At 56.2% G+C, this 27,584-nt stretch overlaps 1 pseudogene; it reads right to left on the bottom strand.

Moving 5' to 3' along the window:
* Positions 1–426: 426 nt before the first annotated feature.
* On the bottom strand, positions 427–22,781 carry LOC140681369 (serine/threonine-protein kinase pim-1-like; annotated as a pseudogene).
* Positions 22,782–27,584: the final 4,803 nt, after the last annotated feature.

Raw genomic sequence — 27,584 nt, 5'->3', positions numbered from 1 at the left:
CTGCGCCGGCTGGGGACTCATCTTGATTTCATCGGGGCTCAGAGTGTGTCCTCCAGGAAGGAGCTGCAGCCAAAGCCAAAAGGCTTTGCCCCGCCAGCGGCCAGCTCCAGGATGGTGTTCCCAGCTGCACGTGGTGCTCCAGAAGAACATGCCAGCTGTGCCTCGGCTTGCGGGGACATCACGATGCCATTGAGCTGCAGGGGGATGTTTCCCCTGTTCCAGTCTATGGCACCTTCACCACACTGCCACCGCTTCTCCAACAGGACAGGGAGCACTGAGCCGCTCCCTCCAAAGCTCGCTGGGACCAGCAGAAGCATCTCCCCGGCTGCGCTCTCTCCTCCGTGCTGCGGCCACAGGGAAACGCTCCGGGGTTTTCTTGGAGTGCCACAAGATGCATGCAGCTGGTACTTGCTGGGCTCCTGGATCCTACTGAGCAGAGCGATGGATCTCTGCTGTCTCTTGGGCCAGGCAGGGCTCCTGCAGCCAAGAATGCTCAAAAAGGTCTTCCAGTGATGGCCTGTCTGTGGGGTCCATGGATAAACACCACCTGATGAGGCACTGGCACTCTGCAGTGACAAACCAGACACGGCCGCTCAGCGGGACAAGGCTCCTGTCCACGCTCTCCCACATTCCTCGGTGCCCAGGCCACACTAGAAATGCTCAGAGCTGCAGCCAAAAGCTTTCCGTCGATCCTCCCTTCCTGATGAGAGCAGCACAGAGGCACACGTGCCACCTCCTCCAGCTAAGCCCAGGAGATCAGCCTCCTCACTAGCTGCAGGAGCAGGGCGCTTATGTGCCAGCTGCCCCCTCCCAGCCCCATTCTTCCTCCCGAGCCTTGAAGGCACATCCCCACCTTGAGACACCCGGGGAGGGAAGAAGAGCTGGCCCCGGACGATGTCCTCGTTTGTGTGGAAAGGAAGGTGCCCACAGACCATGTCATAGAGCAGGATACCCAGGGACCAGATGGTGGCTGGCCGGCCATGGTAGCAGCCAAAGAGGATCCACTCCAGTGGGCTGTATGGGACACAGGCACAGCTCATCAGGCTGATGCTGCTCCCTCCCTTCCTCCCTCCCAGCCAGCTCCCGTTCCACAACAGCCAGCCCCTGCCCTGCTGAAAAGTAACTTGGCTGCAGCCGGCTGAAGAAGATTTCCCCCTCCCTCTTCCCCCTCTGCCAGCAAAGGGGGAACCTCTGCTGCCTGGCTGGGCCCCAGCATTGGGCTCACCTGACATCCGTGTGTAGAACGTGTCCTGGAGGATCGTGCCGCACCCGAAGTCAATGAGCTTCGCCTCACCCGTGGCCAGGTTGACGAGGACGTTCTGGGCCTTGATGTCGCGGTGCAGGACGCCGCGGCTGGAGCAGCGCCGCACGGCCTCCAGCCCCTGGCGGAACAGCCCCGCGCCACGGGCTCCGTCAGGAACCCCCGCTCGGCCAGCGAGTACCAGAGGTCCTGGCAGCGCTGCGGACGCTCCGTGACCAGCGCGAAGCCGTCGGGCAGCTCGAACCAGCCCAGGAGCCGCACGATGCTGTGGAAGCCGGGGCACGACACCATCCACAGCAGCGCCAGCTCCAGGGGCACAGGGGCGCCGCTGTGCTGCGGGGGAACCGCGATGCCCTCAGCGGGGCCGATGCTGTGCCACGCCTCGGGCACCCCTGCCCGGCCCCAGCGCAGGAGGGGCAGGAGCTGCTCCAGCTGCTGGAGCTGATTGCCCTGAGATTCCCTGGGCAGTCCCTGGTGAGGCAGCTGGGCCCTGCAGCCCATGGAGGGCACGGAGGGCAGAGATGCACCTGCAGCGCCTGCAGGAGCCCGTGCCGGAGCAGGGGGATGCCTGAGCGGAGGCTGCGACCCCGTGAGAAACCTGTGCTGGAGCAGGGAGCTGGCAGGGACCTGCAAACCCCTGGAGAGGAGCCCACGCTGGAGCAGGGCCCTGCCAGGACCTGTGAGCCCATGGAGGAGCGAGCCACGCTGCAGCAGTTTGTGGAAAACTGCTGTCCGTGGGATGAACTCACTGTGGAGAAGTTCATGGAGAAGTGTCTCCAGGAGGGACCCCTGGCCCAGCAGGGAACGACTCCTCTCCCCGAGCAGCAGGAGAAACAACAGGGGATGAACGGACCTGAGCCCCCATTCCCTGTCTCCCTGCACCCACTGGGGGGGAGGTAGAGCTGGGAAGGAGGGAGGGAAGGGCAGAAGGTGTTTTTAAAGCTTTCTTTTACTTCTCACCGTCCTGCCCTGATCCAGATAGCAATAAATTCCATTAATATCTTCAATTTTGAAAATGTTTTGCCCATGATGGCATTTGCTGAGTGATCTGTCCCAGTCCTTAGCTCAACCCATGAAGCCTTCATTCTGTTTTCTCTCTCCTGTCCATCTCTGGAGGGGAGTGAGAGAGCAGCTTTGGTGGGTGCCTGACATCCAGCCAGGGTGAACAGACAACACTTCCTTTCCTTCATTCTTTCTTTCTTTCCAGAGCTCACTGTGAAGGGGTTGAGTGGGGCTTTGAAGGGGGGAGTGAAGGTGGTGGGGAGTGGTGGGGACAGGAGCCACAGGGACGAGGGACAGGCATCAGAAGGGCCTGGGCAGCTGTCAGGGGGCACGGCCTGTCCCCATGGCCCAGCAGCAGGGACAGGGGGCACGGCCTGTCCCCCTGGCCCAGCAGCAGGGACAGGGGGCACGGCCTGTCCCCCTGGCCCAGCAGCAGGGACAGGGGGCACGGCCTGTCCCCCTGGCCCAGCAGCAGGGACAGGGGGCACGGCCTGTCCCCCTGGCCCAGCAGCAGCCCCGTGCCCTGCCCAAGGCGCTCCCAGCAGGGGCTGGGCCCCAGAGGCAGGGGGAGACCCCAGTCCCGGGGCAGCGTTTCTGCCCCGTCCCCTGTCCAGCCCAGCCTGCCCCGTGTGCGCAGTGACCGCTGGCACGGGCTGCACTGGACACTGTGACCTGCTGGGGACACTGAGAGCTGCCCCGCTGTGACACTGCCGATAAACATGTTGAGCTAAGACAAGGATGGGGACATGGGGGGGATCTTGCAGGGGATGTGGGGGATGCTGGGTTTGAGGGACTTGAGGGTTCCTGGGAGGGACCTGGGAGTTGCTCAGGGCTTTGGGCACCCCAGGCTGAGCGGCTCCAGTTGCACTGGGAGACCCTGGTGGAGGTTCTGGGCAGCTGGTCAAGGACCCCCTGCCCTGGAACTGTCCCCATGTGTCCCCATCCCATAGCCCGGTCCCCCTGCAGTGGCTGCCCCATTCCTTACTCCCCTTCCATACTCCCCTTGCCCCTGCCTGTTCCCATGTCCCCCCTGTCCCTTTCCCGTCCTGCTCCCATCCCAATCCGGACCCCATTCTTGATCCCTGTACCGTATTCCCTGTCCCTGTCCCCATTCCCAGTCCTATTCCCTGTCCCCATTCCTGGTCCCTGTCCCCATTCCCTGTCTCTGTCACCACTCCCATTCCCTGTCTCCATTCCCATTCCCCAGTCCCTGTCCCCATTCCCATTCCCTGTCCCCATTCCCGGTGAGACATTAATTTGGAAGAATTAAGAATTTTAGGAAAGTTAAGATGATAGTTAAATGAGATGTTGCTGACTCAGTGGAAGTAGATAAATAGGCTTTGTTCATAGTTAACAGTAGCTGGATCTTAGATAAGATATCCAGGATCTATTAACTCATTGCTTCTCAGCTTTATGTTTGGGTAGCTGTGCTTATCATGAGAAACAGAATGTGACAAACAGATTTCAGGGACACAAAAACAGTTGCAGACTTCCCATACTTTAGGAATCCTTTAAGCACAGGAAAACAGCAAGGATTCATTTGTCACGTGTGCATGGGAAAGGCAGAAAGGTCAGAACGAGGAAGACTTATTTTACTTCTTCATTTTGGAGACCCCTCCCCAAAATGGACCCCCGACTCATTTCAGGGAGCAGAACTACACATGCTTAATAGCCTTTCTGCCAATTAGCATATGAAGCGGAGCAGAGGAAGTGACAGGGATATGAATATGCATTCATATTTTGTGTATTCAAGACTTCCGTCAATAAAAAAGCTTTGTAATACCTGTGATTTTTGCAGTGTGAATTAGGGAATTGTCCCAGGTACTGCCCGGCTGTCTCAATAAACATACGCTTTCTAACTTTAAACTCTTAGAGAGTTTTTGTCTGTCTCAGTTGGATATCGATATTAGATCGATATTCATATTTTAGTAAACCATTGTCTTAAAGAAGTCCTAGTATGTGTATATGTCTTTTCTTAATATTCTAGTAATTCTTCTTGCATTGCTTCAAGATAAACAGGTATGATTCAAAGAATATCCACTGAGGTACACATAGAACATGGATTTATCATAAGCAAATTGCAGTTGCAAAGTTTTTTCACTGAAATTCTGCCACTTGTCATCTATTTAAAAGTTAAAGGTCAGCTATTAAAGTCAATAAAAAAATTTCTAACTTCTAACAAAGGGAAAAGAATATATGGTTTGCACTAGATAAAATAGAAATACAGAAAATATCTCCCAAACAAGTTCCTTGCTCTGATCAAAACATCTCCCAATCAAGTTCTTCGCCCTGAACCAGGCTGGTAAAGAAAAATATTATCAGTAAGCCTGGATGAAACTCTGCGTAAGTTACTAGTATTCAAAATCCATGTTCTCTTCCTATTATTATTTATTATACAAAGAAAAAAGGGGAAAGGGGTTGGATTGAGGGTACACCCTCCTCCCCTCTGAGTCTGTTCTCATGTTTTACAATAAATCCTACAACAGTACAATACAGCTGCCTAAAATATGGACACTGGAAACCACAGACAGCATTACAAATGATCACCTGCCTCATGGACAGTTCATAGAAGGACTTGATTTGTTTACAAATTATTTCTCATGTTTACAAACAGTTTTTCTGTTTACAGACTGTTTTCTGTGAGTTTGGTTTTTCTCCAAGGGATCAAGTGCTTAAAGATTGTTTTTTAAAATTGTGTTTTTCTCTAAGGGCTAAATGGCCTCAGGGTTAAATAGCTTTCTGCTTTTAGAGATAAGTTCAATTTGTAACCGAGAAGCATTATGCCTGTGGCCTGAGTTCTCCCCTAACAGTTCCTGGAGGGGAATGCTGCAGCTCCAGTGTAAATTAGATGCTCGCTGTCCTCTGTCACCATGTTTGCAAAGGGCCCTTGCAGATGGGTGACAGAGAACAATACACAGAATTTTGTAAAGAAAAGAAGGGTGAGATGTTACCATGATTGACAGGGGTCCTGACCAATCAAATATCTCCCAAAACTGCAGGCACCTCACGGGCCAGAACCTGAAGGGGCGTGGAGCTCAAACCAATGAGAGCTTCCAGGCCTGGTCTTTCAAATGCCCTGTGTGAGGGGGGGCATGGGAAATAGAATCTCTCTGTTGCCCCATGAACTCGGGAGGAGCAGTCTTTGTCTCCTGTGCCCTCGCTGCCCCACCAGACCAAAGAGATGTTCACCAGGGCCCTCCCTGGTTGTGGCCGTCCAGCGTCGAGCTGAGCAGGCAGCCAGTTGTGTTTGCACGTGAGCTGCCACAGGAAGACACACAGCAGCTGGAGATTTGAATAGCAGGGCTTGGCCAATTCTTTTTCTTTTAGAGTACAAGAAAGACGCAAAAGCACAAGGAAACATGACAGTGTTTCGGTAGATTCTCTTTGTCCTGTGAAGTTGAGTAGCTGTTGGTGTTTCTGTGCTGCTGCTAATCCCTTCCATGAAAAAATCATTCCGGGAAGGAGCAACAACATCTGACACGCACCAAGTGTTGCCACCAGTTGCTCCAGGTGCTGCTACCAACAGCCCCTGTAGGACGGAGCACAGCCCCCAGTGCACACCAAAAGCCAGGGAATCTCAGGAAATGGGAAACTGGACAAGACAAACGCAGATCTGAACCAATGTGGTTAATCAAACGTTCTCCGTTTATTCGAGATAAGATGGTAGTTTATATAAGCTTCTACATAGTTTACAGAAACAAAGGCACTCTGATTGCTAGGCTAACAATGTTTACCTTTTCCTTAAAGTGGCTTGAGCCTTACACTATAAACGTATACTAATTCACACCCAGACAGCCCAGTGGTCCCCGTCACACCTTAATACTATTTCTATCTGCACCACAAGCTCTGAATTTCTAACTGCGTCAGAGGCTTGAAGGCCTCACAAGGCCCAAATCTGAGGCCTAGGCTGGAGTAGCTCAAATCTCATAACTCATGTCCTCTTTCTCTGAAAAATGCTGCCACACACACCAGCTTTGGCTGCCCTCTGGCAGAGAAGCCCTTTTGGGGCACAGGTTTCTGGGGCAGCAGACGGGCACCGGAGCTGCCAGGGCTCGGGGGAACTCTGCTTCGGCGGGGACTGTGCCTCAGCGGCTGATGTCAGCGCTCCCCGGGCCCCAGGCTCAGAGCAGCATTCCTGCCCTGGCCCACACGTTCCTGGTCTGTGTCACACGGCCGTGCTTAGGATGGCCACCACGTGGGACGTGTCCCGAGGAGGCCGTGCCAGCTTCTGTGCAGGGCCCCGTGCCCTTCCCGCCGCGGCTGCGTCGGCAGCCCTGGGGGCTCCTGCTGCTCTGAGCCCGCAGAGCAGGGCAGCGTTTGCTGATGGTCTGAGCCGTTCCTAAAGATCCTGTTGGGCTGTCTGACACACTTGGGGCAAGGCATTCCTTCCAACCTGGGCCACTCTGGGGGGCTGGGGGTGGCCCCAGGGCAGGTGGCAGAGTGTGCAAGGGCCCTTTGTGACATGGTGCAGCATGGTCACCGTGGAATGGAACGGGACAGGGTATCCAAGGGCCCTTTGTGACACGGTGCAGCATGGTCACCGTGGAATGGAACGGGACAGGGTATCCAAGGGCCCTTTGTGACACGGTGCAGCATGGTCACCGTGGAATGGAACGGGACAGGGTATCCAAGGGCCCTTTGTGACATGCTGTGGCATAGGTGTTGGCAGTGACAAGGCCATTCCACAGTGCTCTGTGCACGCGACGAGACAGGACAGAGAGAGCGGTGCTGTGAGGAGCATTGGCACAGCCACTCATTCCTTGCTGACCCGGAGCTTTCCCGAGGTATTACTCCTGCAGGTGAGCTTGTGGCCAGACCAGAGCACTTGGTGACCCCTGGCCTTCCCAAGGCATCTCTTCTGCAGCTGCCCTCGAGGGCAGACCGTGGCATTTGCTTTGCACTTTCCTTGACAGGAGTCTCCTGTCCTTGTGGCTGGAGCCCCCAAGACCAGAGTGCAGGACTCGCTGTCCTGTAGCCTTGCCCAGACTTCACTCTTGCAGGTGCCCTCAAGGCACGACTGCAGCACTTGCTGACTTGGACCTTTTCCTTTTCACCTTCTGCAAGTAGCCATGAATCCAGGCAGTGACGTAGAGCACAGACCTTCGAGCGTGCCCAAGCTGGCCTGGGGGAAGGAGGAGAAAGAAGGCCCTGGAGCTGCCCCAGCACAGCAGCCTGAAGAGGTGGAGCAGTTCCAGCCACCGCAGAAGGGTGAGTGGCAGAGCTGGGCCACAGGGCTGGTGCCTGCAGCCAGCTTGGCCCCATCCCATCCCATCCCATCCCATCCCATCCCATCCCATCCCATCCCATCCCATCCCATCCCATCCCATCCCATCCCATCCCATCCCATCCCATCCCATCCCATCCCATCCCATCCCATCCCATCCCATCCCATCCCATCCCATCCCATCCCATCCCATCCCATCCCATCCCATCCCATCCCATCCCCTGGGGCCATGCCCATGGACAGGATGGAATAGGGGCCGGGCAGACACCCCACAGCCGTGCTCCATGCCCTGGGGCGGCGCGGGGCTGTCCCTGCCTGGGCAGCGCAGGGCTGGGCTGTGTTCTCCGGCCTCTCCCGCAGCCCCTCAGCTCGGGCTGCGCTCGCTCTTTGCCAGGTGCAGCCGTGCAGCGCACACGAGAGCAGGAACGCACCCGTGGCCGCTTCCGCAGAACAGCGCAGGTACCTGCAGCCATCCCCACCTGGGCTGGGCCTGCTGGCACTGCTCAGCCCAGCACTGTGCTCGGAGCACTCCATGCAACATCCCGGGCTTCTTGCCCTTCTGCTACAGATGGTTTGCAAATTCATGAAGAGGATTCGGGAGGAAGAGAGCAGCGTCCTGGGCGCTGTGGTCAGAGCGTACTCTCCCATCTTCAAAACCAAGACCAGTGCTGCCCTGCTGGATATGCTTGTGGAGGAGGGTCCTTCCAGCCCAAAGCAAGTGAGCAGCCTGTGGCCTGGCTTTTCTCCTCCCAGCAGTTGTGTGGCCTCCCAAGCCACGCCTGCTGCTCCCTGGAAGCCTTTGAGGCCATGGCAGTGTGGTGGCAAGGGAAGCACTTCTCTGGGGCAGCTGGGCACATTCCTTCCTCTGGCAGCTTTCCAAGTCTCCCCTGCCTTCTCCAGGTGCCGGCCATGGTGAGGTACATCCACCAGTGGCTGGTGGCCAATGAGTTTCCTGAGTACAATCTGTACAGGCCCCTTCTGGATCTGACAGAGGCACAGCCCTGTGACGTGGTGATGGCTCTCCTGCGTGTGGCCCCATTGTGTGACAGGTACGGGGCCCACGTGTCCACAAGTCTCAGCAGCCCTTCACCCTGTACAGCCTGTCCCAGGTGTCTGACCAACAGAGAATTCCAGGGCCCTCTGGCTGCTCCCTTTGCCAGCCCTGGCCCCTGCCAGCCCCCCAGCGTGCTGCCATGCTTCCCCCCTGCCCCTCAGGGGCCAGTCCCCACAGGGCTGGGCTGCCTGCGTGCTGCCAGTGAGGGGCAGTGGGCAGAGGCAGGGCTGGCAGAGCAGCTCAACTCCCCGCTGCCACCCAGGCAAGGCTGCTGTGTCCCAGACCCCTCTGAGACAGAGCTCTGACCCCACAGAGCTGCTTTGGCCATGTGGAAGAGCATCATGTGCACGCCCAGGACTGCAGAGCCGGCCATGCTCGTACTCCTCGAGGTGCTGGGGAGCTGGCCAGAGCACAGCACGTGCACCTCCGATGGGGACCACACAGCTGTCCTTGCCCTGGCTGTGAGTTTCTGCCTTTGCTGGCCCCAAGGCCACCCCTCCAGCAGCTCTCCATCCTCCCTCCCCCACGGCGTCTCCCTGCCTCAGGCGCTGGGCTTAAACCTGGCCTCGGGGCAGCTTCAGGGTCACCAGGCCCGGTGCTCCCCCTGCATCTCTCCGGGCCTCTCCCTCCCGTACTGGGCCCTGCCACACGGACACCTCGGCACTGAGCGCTGTCTCGGGCTGCTGTGTCCTTTGCAGGCAACCGTGGTGATGTGGAAGATCCTCCAGCTGCCCTGTGTGCCACATGTAGTCACCGAGTGTTTCCCCTGCCTCTTTGTGCATCTGCTCTTCCAAGTGCTCTTCAGCACTCTGGATATGCCAGAGGAGGTCGATACCTTCTGGGAGGGATGCCAGCAGCAACACGGCCTTGCCACCAACCCCAGCAGGTGCTCCATGCCAGTCCTCCTGTCCTTGCCACATCCCTGGGCAGGGGCCAGTGCCCCCAGCGTGACCTGGGCTTTGCTCTGTGCACAGCTTTGCAGAGCAGACCCTGAAGGCCCTGCTCTGCCGACTGCACTATGAGGATGTGGTGGTGGCCATGGAAGACAAGGGTGGCTGGGACACACTGCTCTGTGCTGACACCCACCACTGTGCTGTGGGCGTGCTGGCCAGGTGAGACCCCCTGCTCCCCAGCTGTCCCTGGCATGTGTGCCCTGCACCCCAGGTGCCCCACACAGTCCCCGTGGCCGTGGGCCAGAAGGCCTTGTCACCAAGGGACGGCCAAGGAGGCTGCAAAAGGCTGGGAGAGGAGCGTGCCCAAGAGCAGCAACCTCCCAGAGGGCTCAGCTGCCCCTTGCAGGGTGCTGGAGAAAGGCCAGACCTCTGGGAGGCAGTCCTGGGAGAGGTTTGCCCCCGCTGGCTCAGGGTTTGGCTCCTATTTCCTCCTGTCAGAGAAATGCGCCGCGCATCCGAAGCCGTGTGTTCCGCGATTGCATTCCAGCTGCTCGGGCTGCTCAGCAAAGACACGCCATGCCGGGATTTGGCCGCCCTGGCGTTCCTTGTGGAGGTGAGCCTGAAGGCCAGCGCTGCCTCGCTCAGCTGCCTCCCGGCTCTCTGCCCTCTCTTGGCCGCAGTGCCTGGGACGGAGCCCGCGCCCTGTGCTGCTGCCTGGGCCCGGCCCTGTGCGGTTCTGGGCTCCCGCCGGCCGCTCCCCCGTCACTGCCCTGTGCCTTTCAGGTCCTGGAGCGCCTGAACCTGAGTGAATGCCGTGACAGCGTCCTGGAGTTCTTGTCAAAGAACCTGCAGAGCGAGTGCAGGGGGAGGCGTCGCTTGGCACTCAGAGGCCTCGTGGTGCTCGGCACCACCAGTGTCTCGGTGAGAAGAGCGCAGGGGCTGAAGCCGTGCTGCCAGCGTGGGGCTGGGGAAGGCAGTCCCTGGGGCTCGGCTGGCCTTGGGGCACTGAGGCAGCTGCTGCCAGCTCTCCTGCCTCCTGCTGCAGCTGCCCGAGTGCTTTGGCACAGGCCTTTGGCCCCTGGGCCCTGTGGCAGCAGGATGGTGTTTCACACACTTGTGTTCCACAAGTAGATGGCCAGAAGGATGTGGAGCCTGCATGAAAGGCTCGTGGAGCTCCTGCAGGAAAATGACGGCGTCATGCTCAGGATGACCACGGTTCTCCTCAGAGCTGTATTTCTCTGCAATGGTGCCCCAATAACCAGCACCCTCGCCCTGCAGCTGGCTGAGGCGCTCCTGCCACTCTTTGACAACGTAAGGCTCTGCGCCTCCAGCCACGGCCAGCGGGTGCTACCCGCACACTTTGTTCCCTGTGCACTTACAGGCTGTGCCCAGCTGGGCCTGAAGTAGCTGACGCTGAGGTCTTTCTTCCTTCCTTTCATACAGGAGGATAGCCAGGTGCAGTTGAGCTCCATGTTTATCTTCCGAGACATGCTGGATCGTTTTCCGGAAGAGGAAAAAAAGGCCCTGAAGGCACACGTGCGCCAGAGCCTGCTGCCACTCTCCTTCCACTGCCATGATGAGAACCAGCCAGTGGCAGAGGTGAGGACTCGGCAGCTGCTGCTGTTCCCCTGGCAGGGGCTGGGCTGCCTCCTGCCCTGGCGCCTCGCAGGCTGCAGCCTCCTCCAGGCCCTGGCACAGGGACGGGTCCTGCGCCCTGGGCTGTGGGGCCATCTCCGCGTCTCTGCTGCTCTCCAGGCTTCTCAGGAAACGCTGCTTTGTGCGGCCGAGTTCCTGAAGCAGAGGGATCTCGAAAAGCTGCTGAAGAACCAGAAGCCGTGGAAGTTCACCGAGTGCCTGGTAAGGAGGGCCGGGAAGCCGCAGCCCCAGCCTGGAGAAGCCCCCTGAGCGCGGTGCTCGGTGTGCGGGCTGGCAGCTGTGCCCCTGCCCGCTGCTGCAGCCCGAGGCCGCGCGGGCTCTGCTCCAGGCTCCTGCGGCCCGAGCCGGGTGCCCATGGAGCCCCGGCCCGGCGGGGCTGCGGGGCCAACCCTTCCCTCCTGCCGCTCTCTGCAGCTGGCAGAGGACAGCAGCAGCGTGGCCGAGCACCTGCGCCGGGCACTGCCCTACCTGCAGAGCCCACAGGAGCCCCTGCGAGAGGCGGCCGTCAGGTTCATGGGTGAGCCACGAGCCGGGCCAGGAGGCCGTGTGGGCACAGGGCTGGCAGCGCCGCTGGCAGGGAGCTGTGCCGCCGGGCCTGACAGGCTCTGTGTTCCCAGGGACGGCCGGGCGGTACCTGAGGGGGAGGAAGGAAGAGCTCCAGCTCCTCTCTGAGGGTGAGTGAGGGCAGCGGGCTGCCAGCGGGGGCTGGCGGGGAGCTGCGAGCCCTGCCCCGGCTGCGGAGGGCTCTGCTCCCTGTGCGGACCAGGGCCGGCGTGGGCAGAGCACACAGAGGTTTCAGGGCACCTGGGGGATTCCTGGCCAGCAGCTTCGGGCTGATCCAGCTGGTCCCTGCTCCCTGCTGGCCGTGGCCAGAGCCGGCTGGGATGGCCCTGGCACAGAGTCCCCTCGGGTCCCCTCAGATGTGGGAACTGACCATGGCTCTGTTCCTCTCTCTTTCAGCCCTTGAAGGCATGGCCAATGACATCAGTGTCCCCGTCGCAAGCCTGGCAGTTCAAACATTGTACGTCCTCCAGGAAGCAGAGAGAGCTCCATATTCCATCTTTGACAACCTGCATGATCGGCTCTGCAGGGCATGGAGGAGACGGCCTCGTCTGTCGGGGCTCGGCTGGCTGCGCTGCTGGAGCTCTGCAGAGAGCTGATCCCAGAGGCTCTGTCTGCTGGGGCCGCCCGAGCCAGCAGGAATGTTTCGTTTCTTTAAGATTGTTCTTTTCTTTCTCTTTGTTTTACTTTAGCATATAAATAGAGGATGTGTTGTAATAGACAGACTCCCAGGATCTTTCTTTTGCTGCCCAGGCTCTGCAGGGTCTAGGGGAAGAGGGACAAAAGGGTTCCTGGGCTCAGCAAGCTGCCCAGGCATGCAGGATTGCAGGGAAAATGGCCAGAAGCCCCTTGGCCTTTGGTGGTTCTGCCAAAGCCTTTGTGCTGCCCACAGAGCAGATGGGCAGGGGCTGGAGCTGTGGGGATCTCTGTGAGACCGGTGCCTGGAGATGGCCACAAGCCCTGTCCCAGGCAGGAAGCGCCATCCGTGTCCTCCTGCCCGTGTGTTGCTGCCTGGATTGCTGAGGGCTCCCAGGTGCCTCTGGATGGGCTCCTCTGGAGCTCCTGTGGGGCTGCGGCGCTGCTGCCGGGCAGGTTGGCCGGGCTGGGGAGAGCCTGAGGGGACGGGGCCACGAAGGGATGAGGGGCTGCGGAAGCCCTGACAGGACAAGGCAGTGGGAAGGCACGGGGGGGACGTGTGAGGGAGTGGGTAACCTTGGCACGGGGAGGAAAGTGGGTTGGAGCCAAAGAGACCACTCACCCCGATGTTCCTGTGGCAAACAGAGCACGTTTATTCTCAAGCCCTTCCTTCTAAAGGGCCTTTGAAAAACCCAGTCTGGATGATTTCACTGGTCTGATCTCTGTGCCCCTTCAGATTCTGGCCTGGGGAATGCCTGCAGCCTTGGGAGAGCTGTGATGGGCCAGGCCCCTGTCAGTCAAACCAGGGCTGGTACATTCACCCCGTACAAGCCAGCCTGCACGGTGACACGGCAACAGAGTGCGAGGCACAGCTGCGGGTGCTCCCCGTGAACCTCAGCTCTGGGACCACTGTCTGCCCCAAGCTTCAGGGGCTGCAGGGGGAGCCCGGCTGGGCTCTGCCCTGGGGCCATCCTGCAGGGACAGCTGCACACAGCCTGCAGCTTTGGGAATGGCATTAGTGCCTAGGGTGGGGGGGAAGCTGCAAGTCCTTGACTGCTGTCTTGTGTTGCTGAGAAGAGGAAGGACATCTTGGAACTGGGGATGCTCTATTTGAAGTCAAGCGGGCAACTTTGTGGTGGGGGAGCTGCGTGGGCCAAAAGGACGCAGGGGTGCTGGTCAAGAGCAGCTGAAGGTGGGCCAGTGTGTGGCCAGGTGGCCAAGAAGGCCAAGGATGCCCTGGCCTGTGTCAGCAGCAGTGGGGCAGCAGGAGCAGGGCAGTGACCGTCCCCCTGGGCTGGGCAGCGCTGCGGCCATGGCTGGGAGTGCTGTGTCCACTTGTGAGCCCCTCTGAAGCAGAAAGTCCTCGAGGGGCTGGAGCGTGTGCAGAGAAGGACACAGGAGCTGGGGAAGGCTGTGGAACACAAGGCCAAGTAGGGGGTGCTGAGGGAGCTTTAGCCTGGACAACGGGAAGCTTGTGAGGGACCTTCAGATCCATGGATCCATACATGGCAGTGCTCACCACCAGGGCTGTTTCCCTGCCAGACATGCCCTCACTGCATCCAAGTGCTTTAGCCACCTGAGGAGGGGACACTTCCGACTTGTGGTTTGTTGGTTTGCTAGGAGGAGAAGCCCCGCTCATTTTCCCTCTTTCCAGCAAGCAAAGAGGCGTCTGCGCAACCTTTCCTGCCCTTTTCGTGCACTGCATGGGATTCTGATCCAGTTTGAGTTTTCCTTGTCTGCCGCAGCAATAACAAAGTCCCTGCTGGCTATCTCTGACTTTTCCATTTCAGAGTTTTCAAGAGCTAAAAGCTGCATTGTGCAGAGGCACCGCTGCTTGCTGATAGCAGCCAGGGAGGACTATCAAATTCATAGAGTTCATCAAATAGAGTTCTGTTGAGTTAACCCACTTTAATCTGGTCAGAGTCACTTAGAATCCCATCGCTAACAAAGTTGCTGATTTCTCCTTGGAAGTGGTATTTGTGGATCCGAGGAGGAATGAGGTTATAAATGAGAGGTAACGGCCTGTCCCTCATGCTTCTCTCTTGCCGCAGATGGCAGAAGGAACAGCGGTCTCTGCCCCGGCTCCCTCTGCTCCTGGAGAAGAAGCCAAAGAGGGGCAAAATGAGCAAGACGATTTTTAAAACTTTAAGAAGGGATAATTAGAGACAAATCAATAACAGCGCTGGGTGCTTGGCAATGGCCAGAGGCACACTGGTTAGCCATAGCAACTCTTCTTATCTACTTTTTCCATTGTATTGTCCAAAAACATATTCATAAAGATTATAGACATTCAAACATTTCTTTGAACTCATTTACTTCTTCCAGGAACTCTTTTGGTTTGACCCCCAACCCGCCTTTCTAGAGTCCGTGCAGGAATCATGGATTGTTGTTTTGAGGGTTGTGTGTCACTTCCTCACAACAGCCCCCTGATCCCCGATTCAGCTGGGAGTTTGCGGGCCCCAAGTTGGGCAACTCCCTGGGGGCTCCCCTGGCAGGGGGACCCTCCTGGAGCAGTTCTGTGTCAGGAACCAGAGCTGCATTGGACTTTTTCGGTCTTCAGCTTCTGTTTATTCTTATCAAAACTTCAGCACACTGTCTGCACCAGACTCTGCGTGCAGGAAAACAGCACAAAAATGGCCAACAATCTCTTGTTACAAGGCCTTGTAAGTCTAATGAAAAACTAAGCTACCCAATTAAGAAGTGACACCTAAATTAGTTTTCTTTCTAACCCAGTAACTGACCCCTAAAGACCCACAATGCAGATTTTTCTACCCAATTACAGGATACAACCCAAACCCAAGAAGAAAGAGGAAGAAGAAAGAAGAAGGGAACTCAAGACAACACCCTATATCCTCCATCTTGAACCCATCTATAACATACTAAAAATTCTAAAACCTAAATTTTTCACCCATATGACATACTCCACTACTCTCTGCAATCTCTACAATCTATTTCACACTTTTGTGGTTTCTAGCTTACTTTGAAGCTTTGGAAGTTTTCTCCATGAATGAGGGTCAAAGTCAGTGCTCCCCTGGGGGTCAGGACACCCCAGAGCAGACAGAGAAATATTCCCGGTGCCCTGGGTTTCCACATCAGCAGGCGACAGTTACTGACAGTCGAAGGGTCAGCGGCAGGGTCCTCATCACACCCGTTCCTTAAACGTTATCTGGCCATGCAGACGGTCTTAGCTACTTCCACAAGTACTTTAAATCAACATTGGCTGTTTCACAAATATCTCTGAGTTATTACTGTCAGTTAGTTACAAAAAGAAAAGCATTAGTTATTATTTCACAACTACAGCTACTTCTGCAAAAGTTAACATTCTAATGCACAACACATGGCATCCACTTCAATATTTTGTAAAAGCCAAAACTATCATGTATGTTTTTCACACTGTGCACAAACTAAACTATCATCCATGAATGATGTTCTGAGGATATGAGCTACACAGGGGCCAGGGCATTGACCACAAAAAGCTGACAAATTATACTACAGCAAAAGCAGTTAAAAGTGATTACAAGCTGTACTGTATCTAAATCGTTGCGATTAAGAATAAGTTGCAGAAGCCAAGACATCACAGCAAAAGCCACAACTACATAGTCCTTTATAACAAACCCAGGGCAGGTGTTTCCCTTGCAGGGAGCACTGGGGCCTTCCCCGGGCCCCTTCTGCCCTCTGGCCGAGCCGGGGGCATTTTCCAGCACACGCAGTTTGTACCCAAGAGTCGGTGCAGCCGAGAAGGCTCCGAGCGCCTCCTCCCAGGCTGACTCTGCAGATGCCCCGGCTGCTCTGGGCTCTGCCAGGGCTCTGCTGGGGCTCAGCTCTGGGCGAGGCTGGGCCCGCTCTCCCCTCACATTGCTCCGGGCAGCTGAGTCACAGAGGGAGGAGGAAGGGACACGCCAAGGGAGTTGTGGTTTAACAGAGTTTTTATTCAAAAAACTGCCATGCCAAACAGGCTGTCATAAGAACTGTAACAAACAGGGTGTCCTAACCACCATAACCAACTAGCACTGCTAACTACCATCACTAACTAGTTGTCCTCACTAACTACTGTAACTAACAGCTGTTTTCAAGTGCTTCATCTCCTCCGCTGCTCCCTCAGTTGCTTTGCTGTGGTGATCAGAGGGGTCAGGCTGGAGAGAAGCTTGGCTGATGATAAAAATGGGTGCTGCCCAAAGGATAAAAAAGAAAGAAATGAACCGTTACTTGTTGCCTTTATGAAAGACAACGGCGACCTGGTTCCAAGAAGACAGCACGGTGGCCCGGCCTGTTCGGGCCACTCGGGCTAACGACAAACACGCGGACACCAATTTGGTGGACGGTCGAAAGCCTTTATTATCTTATCTCATGGGTTTAAATAGTCTTGGGGGACTTTGCTACGTCAGAGGGGGGTTGTGGGGTCTCTAGGGTTAGTCGGGAGTGGAAAACTACTGGGTTAGGTGTGGCTACATGCTCTGGGGTAATAGATAACGTGAAGCAGGGAGAAGGGGGAAGGGTCTCTCTTTCCGTCACATCCCGAGATCTTCCGTTCGCCTGTCCCTATCTACTACATCTCCCCTCCCCTTATCATATATAAAATGAGGTAGTTGTAGATATAGGCACTGGAGTGAGGTACAAACTTGTAACTTGGTAAGGAATGGGTGGTTTGGTAAACCTGAGTAATTTTCGCAAGGTGAGTCTCGAAGGTTTTTGCGACTGACTGTGTTCGCAGTTTTTGGTTTACAGCATTTGTTGGTGGCCTATGAACAAAATGTTCGCCCTTTCTAGACGGGCCTGAACAAACGAGACTAGTTTGTTCAGCAGGCATGGTCCTATGGTAACAGCTAAAAGCAGTATTGCCAGTGGACCTACCAGGGCGGAAATTAAAGTGGTGAGCCAAGGTGATTGATTGAACCAGGATTCAAACCAGCTCTGTTGGGTTTCCCTGTCTCTCTTTCTCTGAGCCAGTCTATCTCGGAGTTCTGCCATGGAGTCTTTAACAACTCTCGTATGATCTGCATAAAAGCAGCACTCCTCTTTCAGGGCTGCACACAGTCCTCCTTGTTGCATGAACAAGAGGTCCAGTCCTCGCCTATTTTGTAAAACTACTTCTGAAAGCGAAGAGACTGATTTCTCTAGATAGGAGATGGATTTCTCGATCCTCTGCAGGTCTTCGTCGATGGTCATTTGCAGCTGAGAGAGTCCGTGCTGCTGGGTTGCGATGGCTGAGACACCCGTGGCTGTGCCAGCTGCTCCCAGACCGAGCAGCATTGCGATGGTTATACCTGTGATTATTTCTCTTTTGTAGAGTCTGTCAGGTTCCTCGAGAAGATGGTATATCTCTTCGTCTGAGTGGTACAGGACCCTAGGAACAATCAGAACTTGAACACAGAAATCGATAGAGTCATTAAATTTGGCAAGGAACACACAAGGACTCACTCTGGATCGCTGGCAAACTCACATCCCAGACGTGGATGGGACCACCCACTTATTGGCTTTTCTGTTGGGCTTGACAACTTTAGTGCAGAAGTTGCCTTTCTGCTTTGCTAAGGTTGCATTTCCAAAACATCTGCCCTGTCCTGTGATTTGACTCAGGGTGATTCCTCTGTGGGGAGTGTCCCACTTGCACTGGTGGGGGGCGCTGGCTGTGGAGTAACTGAAGGGGGTGTCTGAAGCAATGCCTTCGTAGAAAGGGGGTTTAACATCATAGCAAAGCCAACAGGGGTTAGTCAGGTTCGATTTGGTTTCCTTTAGGGTTAGTAAGGTAGCTTCTAAACAGGTTGGCTATGTGGAACACGAAGGATGGGGTGTTCGCTGTGGTGACCTTTTTGAACACCTTGTCACTTGAAAGATGTTGCATGACCCACCTAAATGGCTGATGAGGGTAGTGGCCTGGGTCGTCTTGCCCCCCGGCCACAAGCCCCAACAGCAAAATCGCACAGAGACACTGTGCATGTCTGGGTCTCACCGCCGTGGGACTCTCGGGTTTTGTCTGGCGGTTTGGTGGTCTGTCATCTCCCTCTGGAGCAGGGGTGTATGCGTCACGGGGACGGTCCACGAGCGTGTCCTGCAAACAAAAACTCACAGTTTCCCATTAATTTCATTCTGAAGGTCAGGTTTGATTGACCTGAGTGGACACCACCCGATCCTGTCCTCTTTTTTAACTGCCGCGTACCCTCGTCCCGTAAGCACCAGTCTCCAGCCCCGTTCCCACTCGCCTAGCTCGTTTTTGACCATGACCTGCGGGCATTTCTCTAGTGTCTGGGTGGCCCAGTGCTTTCGAAACGGACTGTTTGTTTCATCTCCCCTAGGGAATTGGTTCAGTGCTAGTAATGCGGTTGCTAGCATGCGCGTCTGGTCTCCTGAGGGAATGGAATTGGCAAAGCCCTCTGCCTTTGCCAATACTTCTAACTTGGCTTTTAGGGTCTGATTTGCCCGCTCGACAATGGCCTGTCCGGTGCTGTTATATGGGATTCCCTGCGCTAAGGTGATACCCCACACCGAGGCGAATTCCCGCACTGATTTGGAGATAAAATTGGAAGCATTGTCAGTTTTAATTTGCTTGGGGATACCAAGCCATGCCATAACTGTCAGCCAGTGCTGGATTGTGGCCTTGGAGTTGGGTTTGAGGTGCTGTGTCGCTATGATCACTCCGCTGTAAGTGTCCACTGTCACTGCAAGCCATGCTCGGGGCTTCAGCAGTTCGCAGAGAGTGAAGTCTGACTGCCAGATTTCTGAGGCCTTGAGGCCTCTCGGGTTGACCCCACCGGTCCATAGGGGTGACTTCTGGCAGTGAGGGCAGGTGGCCACTACGTGTCTCGCGTCTGCTGTCGAGATCCCGCATCTCTTCGCCAGTGCTTTGGCTCCGATGTGGAGTGACTCGTGCAGTTGACGAGCTTCCTGCAACGTCCACACTCCCTTCGCTGCGGCATCTGCTTTGTCATTTCCAGTGTGGAAGGAGCCTTTGACTGGGTTATGGCTGTTGATGTGAATGACAGACACGGTGCCCTGGTGTGAGGAGAGTGCCTCTTCGAGCATGGAGGCCGTCGTGGATGTTGACACACCTGGTCTTGACATGGCTAGGCAGAGCTTTGCCACGAATATAGAGTCTGTCACGATGTTGAGGTGTTCATCTTGGAAGAGTCCGCACGCCAAGACCACTGCTGCTGCTTCCAGCTGTTGCACTGACAGCGTGGGGTCACATGTTTTGACGCAATGCCATGTTTCTCCTGCCTGCCACACCGCTGCTGCAGTAGAAGTCGTGGAGGAGGCGTCTGTAAAGACCGTTGGTCCTGGTTGCGGTCGGTCCATGACCTTCGGTGGCACGTCTATGTCGACAATGGTCAGTAGCTGGGTCCAAGGTGGTTTGGTGGCGTAGGAGATTTCTCCTCCGAAGCCAGTGAGAGCGAGGGCCAGGTGCTCCGATATCGCAGTTGACTCCATGGTTGGTCGCTTGCGGAAGGGGAGGTGGATCCTTGCCAGCTCGGTCCCCAGGTGTCTCAGGGCGAGTTTCCTGCCTTTCATGACGAGGTTAGCAACGCATTCAACTCCTGGGGAGAATGCGTGAGTTGGTCTTCCAAGGACCACCCATTGGATCGGCTGGGATTTTTCGGAAGGTCCTTGGGCCAGTGCTCCCACTCCTCCCTTCTGCGTGAAGTGGACGTATAAATCTAGCGGTACGCTTGGGTTCCACCTGGCAAGCAGGCTAGTGGACATCTGACGTTCGATGAAGTCGAGGGATTTCGTTGCTTGTGGCGTCAGCTCCTTGGGGTCCCAGGGGTGTTTTCCTTTCAGGAGGTCATACAAGGGGTCCATGACCTCTGGAGGAACTAGGACGATGTTGCAGAGCCAATGCAGAGATCCCACGAGTCACTGCATGTCGTGGAGGGTCTTGATGTCTCGGTGGACCTTTATCCTGGGTGGGGTCACGTAGGAGTTTGTGATCCCCACCCCCAGGAAGGTCACGCACGGTCCTCTCTTGATCTTCGTGTTCGCGATCTCGAAACCGTCGGCCTGGAGGGTTTCCGTGATCGTGGACACTAGGTGATCCACTTGGCCTGCCGATGGTGCAGCGACGAGGATGTCGTCCATGTACTGAATGATGGTTGTAGCAGGGTGGGAGTGTCGGACTGGCATCAGTGCCCTGTCCACGGTGATCTGGCATATGGTCGGGCTGTCCACAAGGCCTTGAGGTAGCACCTTCCATTGGAAGCGGAGGTTAGGTCGCTCGCTGTTTGGGAACACGATGGAGAAGGCGAACCGTTCTTTGTCCTCGGCATGCAGGGGTATTGAAAAGAAACAGTCTTTGATGTCCAGCACTGCGCACGGCTGCCCTCTGGGGATGGCTGAGTTTGCGGGCAGTAGTGTCTGAACTGGACCCATGGGCTGAATTGTCTTGTTCACTTCCCTCAGGTCATGGATGAGGCGGTAGCCTTCTCCTGATCTCTTGGGGATTACAAACACAGGGGTGTTCCACAGGCTGGTGGAGGGTTCTATGTGACCCTTTTGTAGCTCGCGGTCGACCAGTTCCAGCAAGGCTGTCATTCGAGGCTTTGACAGGGGCCACTGCTCAACCCATATGGGGTCTGGTGATTTCCAAGTCAGTTTGATTGGCAGCAGTGGGTGTACAGCAGTGGCCCTCATTATAAATTTGTAATCCTGACTCCTAACATAGCAAGGATGTCCCTTCCTATCAGGGGTGGAGAGTTTTGTAAAATGTAGGGGTGGATTGCTACTGTTTGTTCTGGCCCTTTCTTTGTATGGAGCGTTATAGCTACCAATTGGGTGCTTTTCCAAGCTCGGGACAGCCCTCCCACCCCGTTCACTAGGGGGACTTCCTTGCATTGCCAGTGTTGGGGCCACAGGGCTTGGGGCAGGATCGAGCAGTCTGCTCCTGTGTCTGCCCAAAACTGAAGCCCTATTACATGGGGGTCCCGACTGCCATAGAGGCGGCATGTCCCCCACACCCTCGGGGGCTCCTTCCCTATTTTCAGGGCCAGGGCCACCCAGGGGTCCCGTTCTGGGGTTTCCCCTGCAGACCCTGCGGCACAGGCGCTGCTTGTGGTGGCGGTGGGTACAAAGGTGCCGTAGGCTGTGTCGTGAGACTCGCTGGCGGGGGTATTAAGCCGGCTGCTTCCTGTGGGGGTATGGGGTATGAGGGCTCCCCGCCCCACTGGGGGTTGGCATAGATGGGCCGCCTCGTATTCGCGGCGGGAGGAGGCTGAGTGCGGCCCGCAGGCCCCCTCCCTTTCCCATTTCCCTGGGGCCGGGACCTGCATTCCTTAGCGAGATGCCCTTTCCTCCCGCAGCCCCAACAGGATCCCCGCGGGCGTGTTTGGGGTGGAGGCGCCGCGGCGGGCCGCCGTGCTGGCTGGGGGCAGCTCACCGCGATGTGACCCGCCTCACCACACTTGAAACACGCCATGGCACTGGTCAGGGTGTGGACGGCTGCCTGAATGGGCGTCAGGTGCTCTTCCCTTACTACATGTCTGATCATGTCAGCCAGGCTGGCTCCGGCTGGCAGGGAACGTAAGATATCCTTGGTGACAGAGTTGCACTGCTGGCGCAGGCAGTCAGCTGTAAAGACGTTTATTTGTATTCCACGGACAGATACAAGCGAGATCTCTGTGGTTGCTCTTGGGGGATGAGGTTTATTCAGGATGCATTGTGGCCCTGCCTCGAGCTGCTAGACACAGCACAGTGGCTGGGCCTGGGTGATGGGGGAGGGGAGAGACAAAGAGGGGAGCAGGGACTCCCGGAGGACGCTCCAGGAGGAGAGGGGAAGATCCAAGAGAGCGTCCAGCCCCCCGGAGAGCCTTTATCAAAGGGGGCTCCAGGGTGGGCTGGAACAGGACCTGGGCCAATGGGGTCACAGGCACCTGATGGTTCAGGGGAGGGTCAATGATGTGGGGTGAACCATAGATTCTGGGGGGTGAGATGGAACAGTCCATTTGGCTTTTGGACCCCTCTGTAGGTGAGGGTGATTGTCCAGCCAGTAAGGGGCGTTATATTCTTCCTGGCTGTACTATTGTGGTTCTTAATCATATTTATCTACCCTTCCCAACAGTCAGCTACCACGGGGCCCTTTGGCTCTGCCGGCAGGGTAGAGGACTCTATCGCTGCCTGCAGGCGATCCACGAACTGCGTGAAGCTTTCACTCTCTGCCTGCCTCACGGTGGACCACGGCGCCGGCTTAGCCACGACTCGAGAGGCTGCGCGGATAGCCTCCCTGGCAGCCCGAGTGGTCGCCCTGACCTCCTCAGCCTGCATCTGCATGGCTTGTTGCTGCGGCGTGATCATATCATCGTGCTTTCCTATCAGTCTGGATAAGCTCGATCTGTGTAGTGGCTGCCTCGCGCCAGATGCTTGGGCTAACTGCTTCCTACAATTATCCTCCCATTCCTGTCTGAACACAATCATTCCCGCACCATCAAGTATCATGCGACCTATTCGCTTGATATCAAAGGGAAGCAGGTCGTCATTACTAAAAAGACCTTCGATTAAAGTGTAGATCATGGCCGAATTGATTCCCTTTTCTGCAATGGCTTTGACAATTGACTGTACATCTTTTGGGTTTATCGGGGTATATACCCTTTGTTGGTTCCCCTCCGGGCCGGTGATCCTCACCGGGAAGGCTTGTATGGCAGCCCCTGGGGACCATTCAGCACAGGCTATTTTTATTTCTCCCCAGTCGGTAAACTGGGCTGGTTCGTATTGTGGTTGTTTTTCGGTGCGGCTTAGAGCTTTATTCGGTTTTGTCTTAAATTGCGTTGGCTCCATTTCTTCCATCTCAGAATCATAGCTGGCTTCCGGCAGCTCTTCCGAGGCAGCTCTGCCTTGAGGGCACCTGCAAGAGTGAAGTCTTGGCAAGGCTACAGGACAGCGAGTCCTGCACTCTGGTCTTGGGGGCTCCAGCCACAAGGACAGGAGACTCCTGTCAAGGACGGTGCAAAGCAAATGCCACGGTCTGCCCTCGAGGGCAGCTGCAGAAGAGATGCCTTGGGAAGGCCAGGGGTCACCAAGTGCTCTGGTCTGGCCACAAGGTCACCTGCAGGAGTAATACCTCGGGAAAGCTCCAAGTCAGCAAGGAACGAGTGTCTGTGCCAATGCTCCTTACAGCACCGCTCTCTCCGTCCTGTCTCGTCGCGTGCACAGAGCACTGTGGAGTGGCCTTGTCACTGCCAACACCTATGCCACAGCATGTCACAAAGGGCCCTTGGATGCCCTGTCCCGTTCCATTCCACGGTGACCATGCTGCACCATGCCACAAAGGGCCCTTGGATACCCTGTCCCGTTCCATTCCACGGTGACCATGCTGCACCGTGTCACAAAGGGCCCTTGGATACCCTGTCCCGTTCCATTCCACGGTGACCATGCTGCACCGTGTCACAAAGGGCCCTTGGATACCCTGTCCTGTTCCATTCCACGGTGACCATGCTGCACCGTGTCACAAAGGGCCCTTGCACACACTGCCACCTGCCCTGGGGCCACCCCCAGCCCCCCAGAGTGGCCCAGGTTGGAAGGAATGCCTTGCCCCAGGTGTGTCAGACAGCCCAACAGGATTTTTAGGAACGGCTCAGACCATCAGCAAACGCTGCCCTGCTCTGCGGGCTCAGAGCAGCAGGAGCCCCCAGGGCTGCCGACGCAGCCGCGGCAGGAAGGGCACGGGGCCCTGCACAGAAGCTGGCACGGCCTCCTCGGGACACGTCCCACGTGGTGGCCATCCTAAGCACGGCCATGTGACACAGACCAGGAACGTGTGGGCCAGGGCAGGAATGCTGCTCTGACCCTGGGGCCCGGGGAGCGCTGACATCAGCCGCTGAGGCACAGTCCCCGCCGAAGCAGAGTTCCCCCGAGCCCTGGCAGCACCGGTGCCCGTCTGCTGCCCCAGAAACCTGTGCCCCAAAAGGGCTTCTCTGCCAGAGGGCAGCCAAAGCTGGTGTGTGTTGCAGCATTTTTCAGAGAAAGAGGACATGAGTTATGAGATTTGAGCTACTCCAGTCTAGGCCTCAGATTTGGGCCTTGTGAGGCCTTCAAGCCTCTGACGCAGTTAGAAATTCAGAGCTTGTGGCGCAGATAGAAATAGTATTAAGGTGTGACGGGGACCACTGGGCTGTCTGGGTGTGAATTAGTATACGTTTAGAGTGTAAGGCTCAAGCCACTTTAAGGAAAAGGTAAACAATGTTAGCCTACCAATCAGAGTGCCTTTGTTTCTGTAAACTATGTAGAAGCTTATATAAACTACCATCTTATCTCAAATAAACGGAGAACGTTTAAATAACCACATTGGTTCAGATCTGTGTTTGTCTTGTCCAGTTTCCCGTTTTCCTGAGATTCCCTGGCTTTTGGTGTGCATTGGGGGCTGTGCTCCGTCCTACAGGGGCTGTTGGTAGCAGCACCTGGAGCAACTGGTGGCAACACTTGGTGCGTGTCAGATGTTGTTGCTCCTTCCCGGAATGATTTTTTCATGGAAGGGATTAGCAGCAGCACAGAAACACCAACAGCTACTCAACTTCACAGGACAAAGAGAATCTACCGAAACACTGTCATTTTTCCTTGTGCTTTTGCATCTTTCTTGCATTCTGAAAGAAAAAGAATTGGCCCAAGCCCTGCTATTCAAATCTCCAGCTGCTGTGTGTCTTCCTGTGGCAGCTCACGTGCAAACACAACTGGCTGCCTGCTCAGCTCGGCACTGGACGGCCACAAACAGGGAGGGCCCTGGTGAACATCTCTTTGGTCTGGTGGGGCAGCGAGGGCACAGGAGACAAAGACTGCTCCTCCCGAGTTCATGGGGCAACAGAGAGATTTTATTTCCCACGCCCCCCCTTACACAGGGCATTTGAAAGACCAGGCCTGGAAGCTCTCATTGCTTTGAGCTCCACGCCCCTTCAGGTTCTGGCCCGTGAGGTGCCTGCAGTTTTGGGAGATATTTGATTGGTCAAGAGCCCTGTCAATCATGGTAACATCTCACCTTTCTTTATAAAATTCTGTGTATTGTTCTCTGTCACCCATCTGCAAGGGCCCTTTGCAAACATGGTGACAGAGGACAGCGAGCATCTAATTTACACTGGAGCTGCAGCATTCCCCTCCAGGAACTGTTAGGGGAGAACTCAGGCCACAGGCATAATGCTTCTCGGTTACAAATTGAACTTATCTCTAAAAGCAGAAAGCTATTTAACCCTGAGCCCATTTAGCACTTAGAGAAAAACACAATTTTAAAAAACAACCTTTAAGCACTTGTGCACTTTCTGCCTTTCCCATGCACACGTGACAAATGAATCCTTGCTGTTTTCCTGTGCTTAATGGATTCCTAAAGTATGGGAAGTCTGCAACTGTTTTTGTGTCCCTGAAATCTGTTTGTCACATTCTGTTTCTCATGATAAGCACAGCTACCCAAACATAAAGCTGACAAGCAATGAGTTAATAGATCCTGGATATCTTATCTAAGATCCAGCTACTGTTAACTATGAACAAAGCCCATTTATCTACTTCCCCTGAGTCAGCAACATCTAATTTAACTATCATCTTAACTTCCTAAAATTCTTAATTCTTCCAAATCAAAGTCTCACTGGGAATGGGGACAGGGAATGGGAATGGGGACAGGGAATGGGGAATGGGAATGGAGACAGGGACTGGGAGTGGTGACAGAGACAGGGAATGGGGACAGGGACCAGGAATGGGGACAGGGAATAGGACTGGGAATGGGGACAGGGACAGGGAATACGGTACAGGGATCAAGAATGGGGTCCGGATTGGGATGGGAGCAGGACGGGAACGGGACAGGGGGGACATGGGAACAGGCAGGGGCAAGGGGAGTATGGAAGGGGAGTAAGGAATGGGGCAGCCACTGCAGGGGGACGAGGCATTGGGATGGGGGCACATGGGGACAGTTCCAGGGCAGGGGGTCCTTGACCAGCTGCCCAGAACCTCCACCAGGGTCTCCCAGTGCAACTGGAGCCACTCAGCCTGGGGTGCCCAAAGCCCTGAGCAACTCCCAGGTCCCTCCCAGGAACCCTCAAGTCCCTCAAACCCAGCATCCCCCACATCCCCTGCAAGATCCCCCCCATGTCCCCATCCTTGTCTTAGCTCAACATGTTTATCGGCAGTGTCACAGCGGGGCAGCTCTCAGTGTCCCCAGCAGGTCACAGTGTCCAGTGCAGCCCGTGCCAGCGGTCACTGCGCACACGGGGCAGGCTGGGGTGGACAGGGGACGGGGCAGAAACGCTGCCCCGGGACTGGGGTCTCCCCCTGCCTCTGGGGCCCAGCCCCTGCTGGGAGCGCCTTGGGCAGGGCACGGGGCTGCTGCTGGGCCCGGGGGACAGGCCGTGCCCCCTGTCCCTGCTGCTGGGCCAGGGGGACAGGCCGTGCCCCCTGTCCCTGCTGCTGGGCCAGGGGGACAGGCCGTGCCCCCTGTCCCTGCTGCTGGGCCAAGGGGACAGGCTGTGCCTGGTGACACCAAGCTGGCTGGGAATGTTGATCTGCTGGAGGGTAGGAGGACTCTGCAGAGGTCCCAAATCCAGCAAGGTGAGGTTTAACAAGTCCAAATGCCGGGTCCTGCACTTTGGCCACAACAACCCCTGCAGTGCTATAGGCTGGGGACAGAGGGGCTGGACAGCAGCCAGGCAGAAAGGGACCTGCAGGGACTGCTGGACAGCAGGCTGGACATGAGCCAGAGTGTGCCCAGGTGGCCAAGAAGGCCAATGGATCAGGGCTGGATCAGGAATGGTGTGGCCAGCAGCAGCAGGGCAGTGATTCTTCCTGTGTGTTCAGCACTGGTTGGGCAGCACCTCGAGTGCTGTGTCCAGTTCTTGGCCACCAATTTAGGAAGGACATGGAGGGGTGGAGCATGTCCAGAGAAGGGCAACAAGGCTGGTGAGGTGTGTGGAGCACAATTCCTGTGAGGAGCGGCTGAAGGAGCTGGGGTTGTTTATCCAGGAGAAGAGAAGGTTCAGGGGAGACAAGGCAGTGTCAGGACAGAGGTTGGACTTGATGATCTCCAAGGTCTTTTCCAACCTTGCTGATTGTGTGATTCTCTGAAACCACCCTTGGAGCAGTTGCAGGAGGAGCCCTGGGCCTCCTCTTCAGAAGATGCATCAACCCAGGTCCCTCAGCTTCTCCTCACAGCCCCAAAGCCCATCCTGACAGTCCTGCAGAGCCTCTGCAGCTCCTTGCCCAGAACAGGGAGCCCCACAGCCAGACACAGCAGCCCAGATGTGCCCCCCTGGCCTGGGGTGCCTCTGGCAAGGGAGCAGCAGGGAGAACTGCAGGAGCCTGTAGGCAATTCCTGAAGCACTTGTAGGATGATCCTGCTCCCTAAGA

The sequence above is a fragment of the Taeniopygia guttata genome, chromosome 35 (assembly GCF_048771995.1).
Source record: "Taeniopygia guttata chromosome 35, bTaeGut7.mat, whole genome shotgun sequence".
In the NCBI taxonomy this organism is placed as follows: Eukaryota; Metazoa; Chordata; class Aves; order Passeriformes; family Estrildidae; genus Taeniopygia; species Taeniopygia guttata.
Note: the sequence above shows the minus strand (reverse complement) of the source record. Positions and strands in the feature narration are given on the sequence as shown.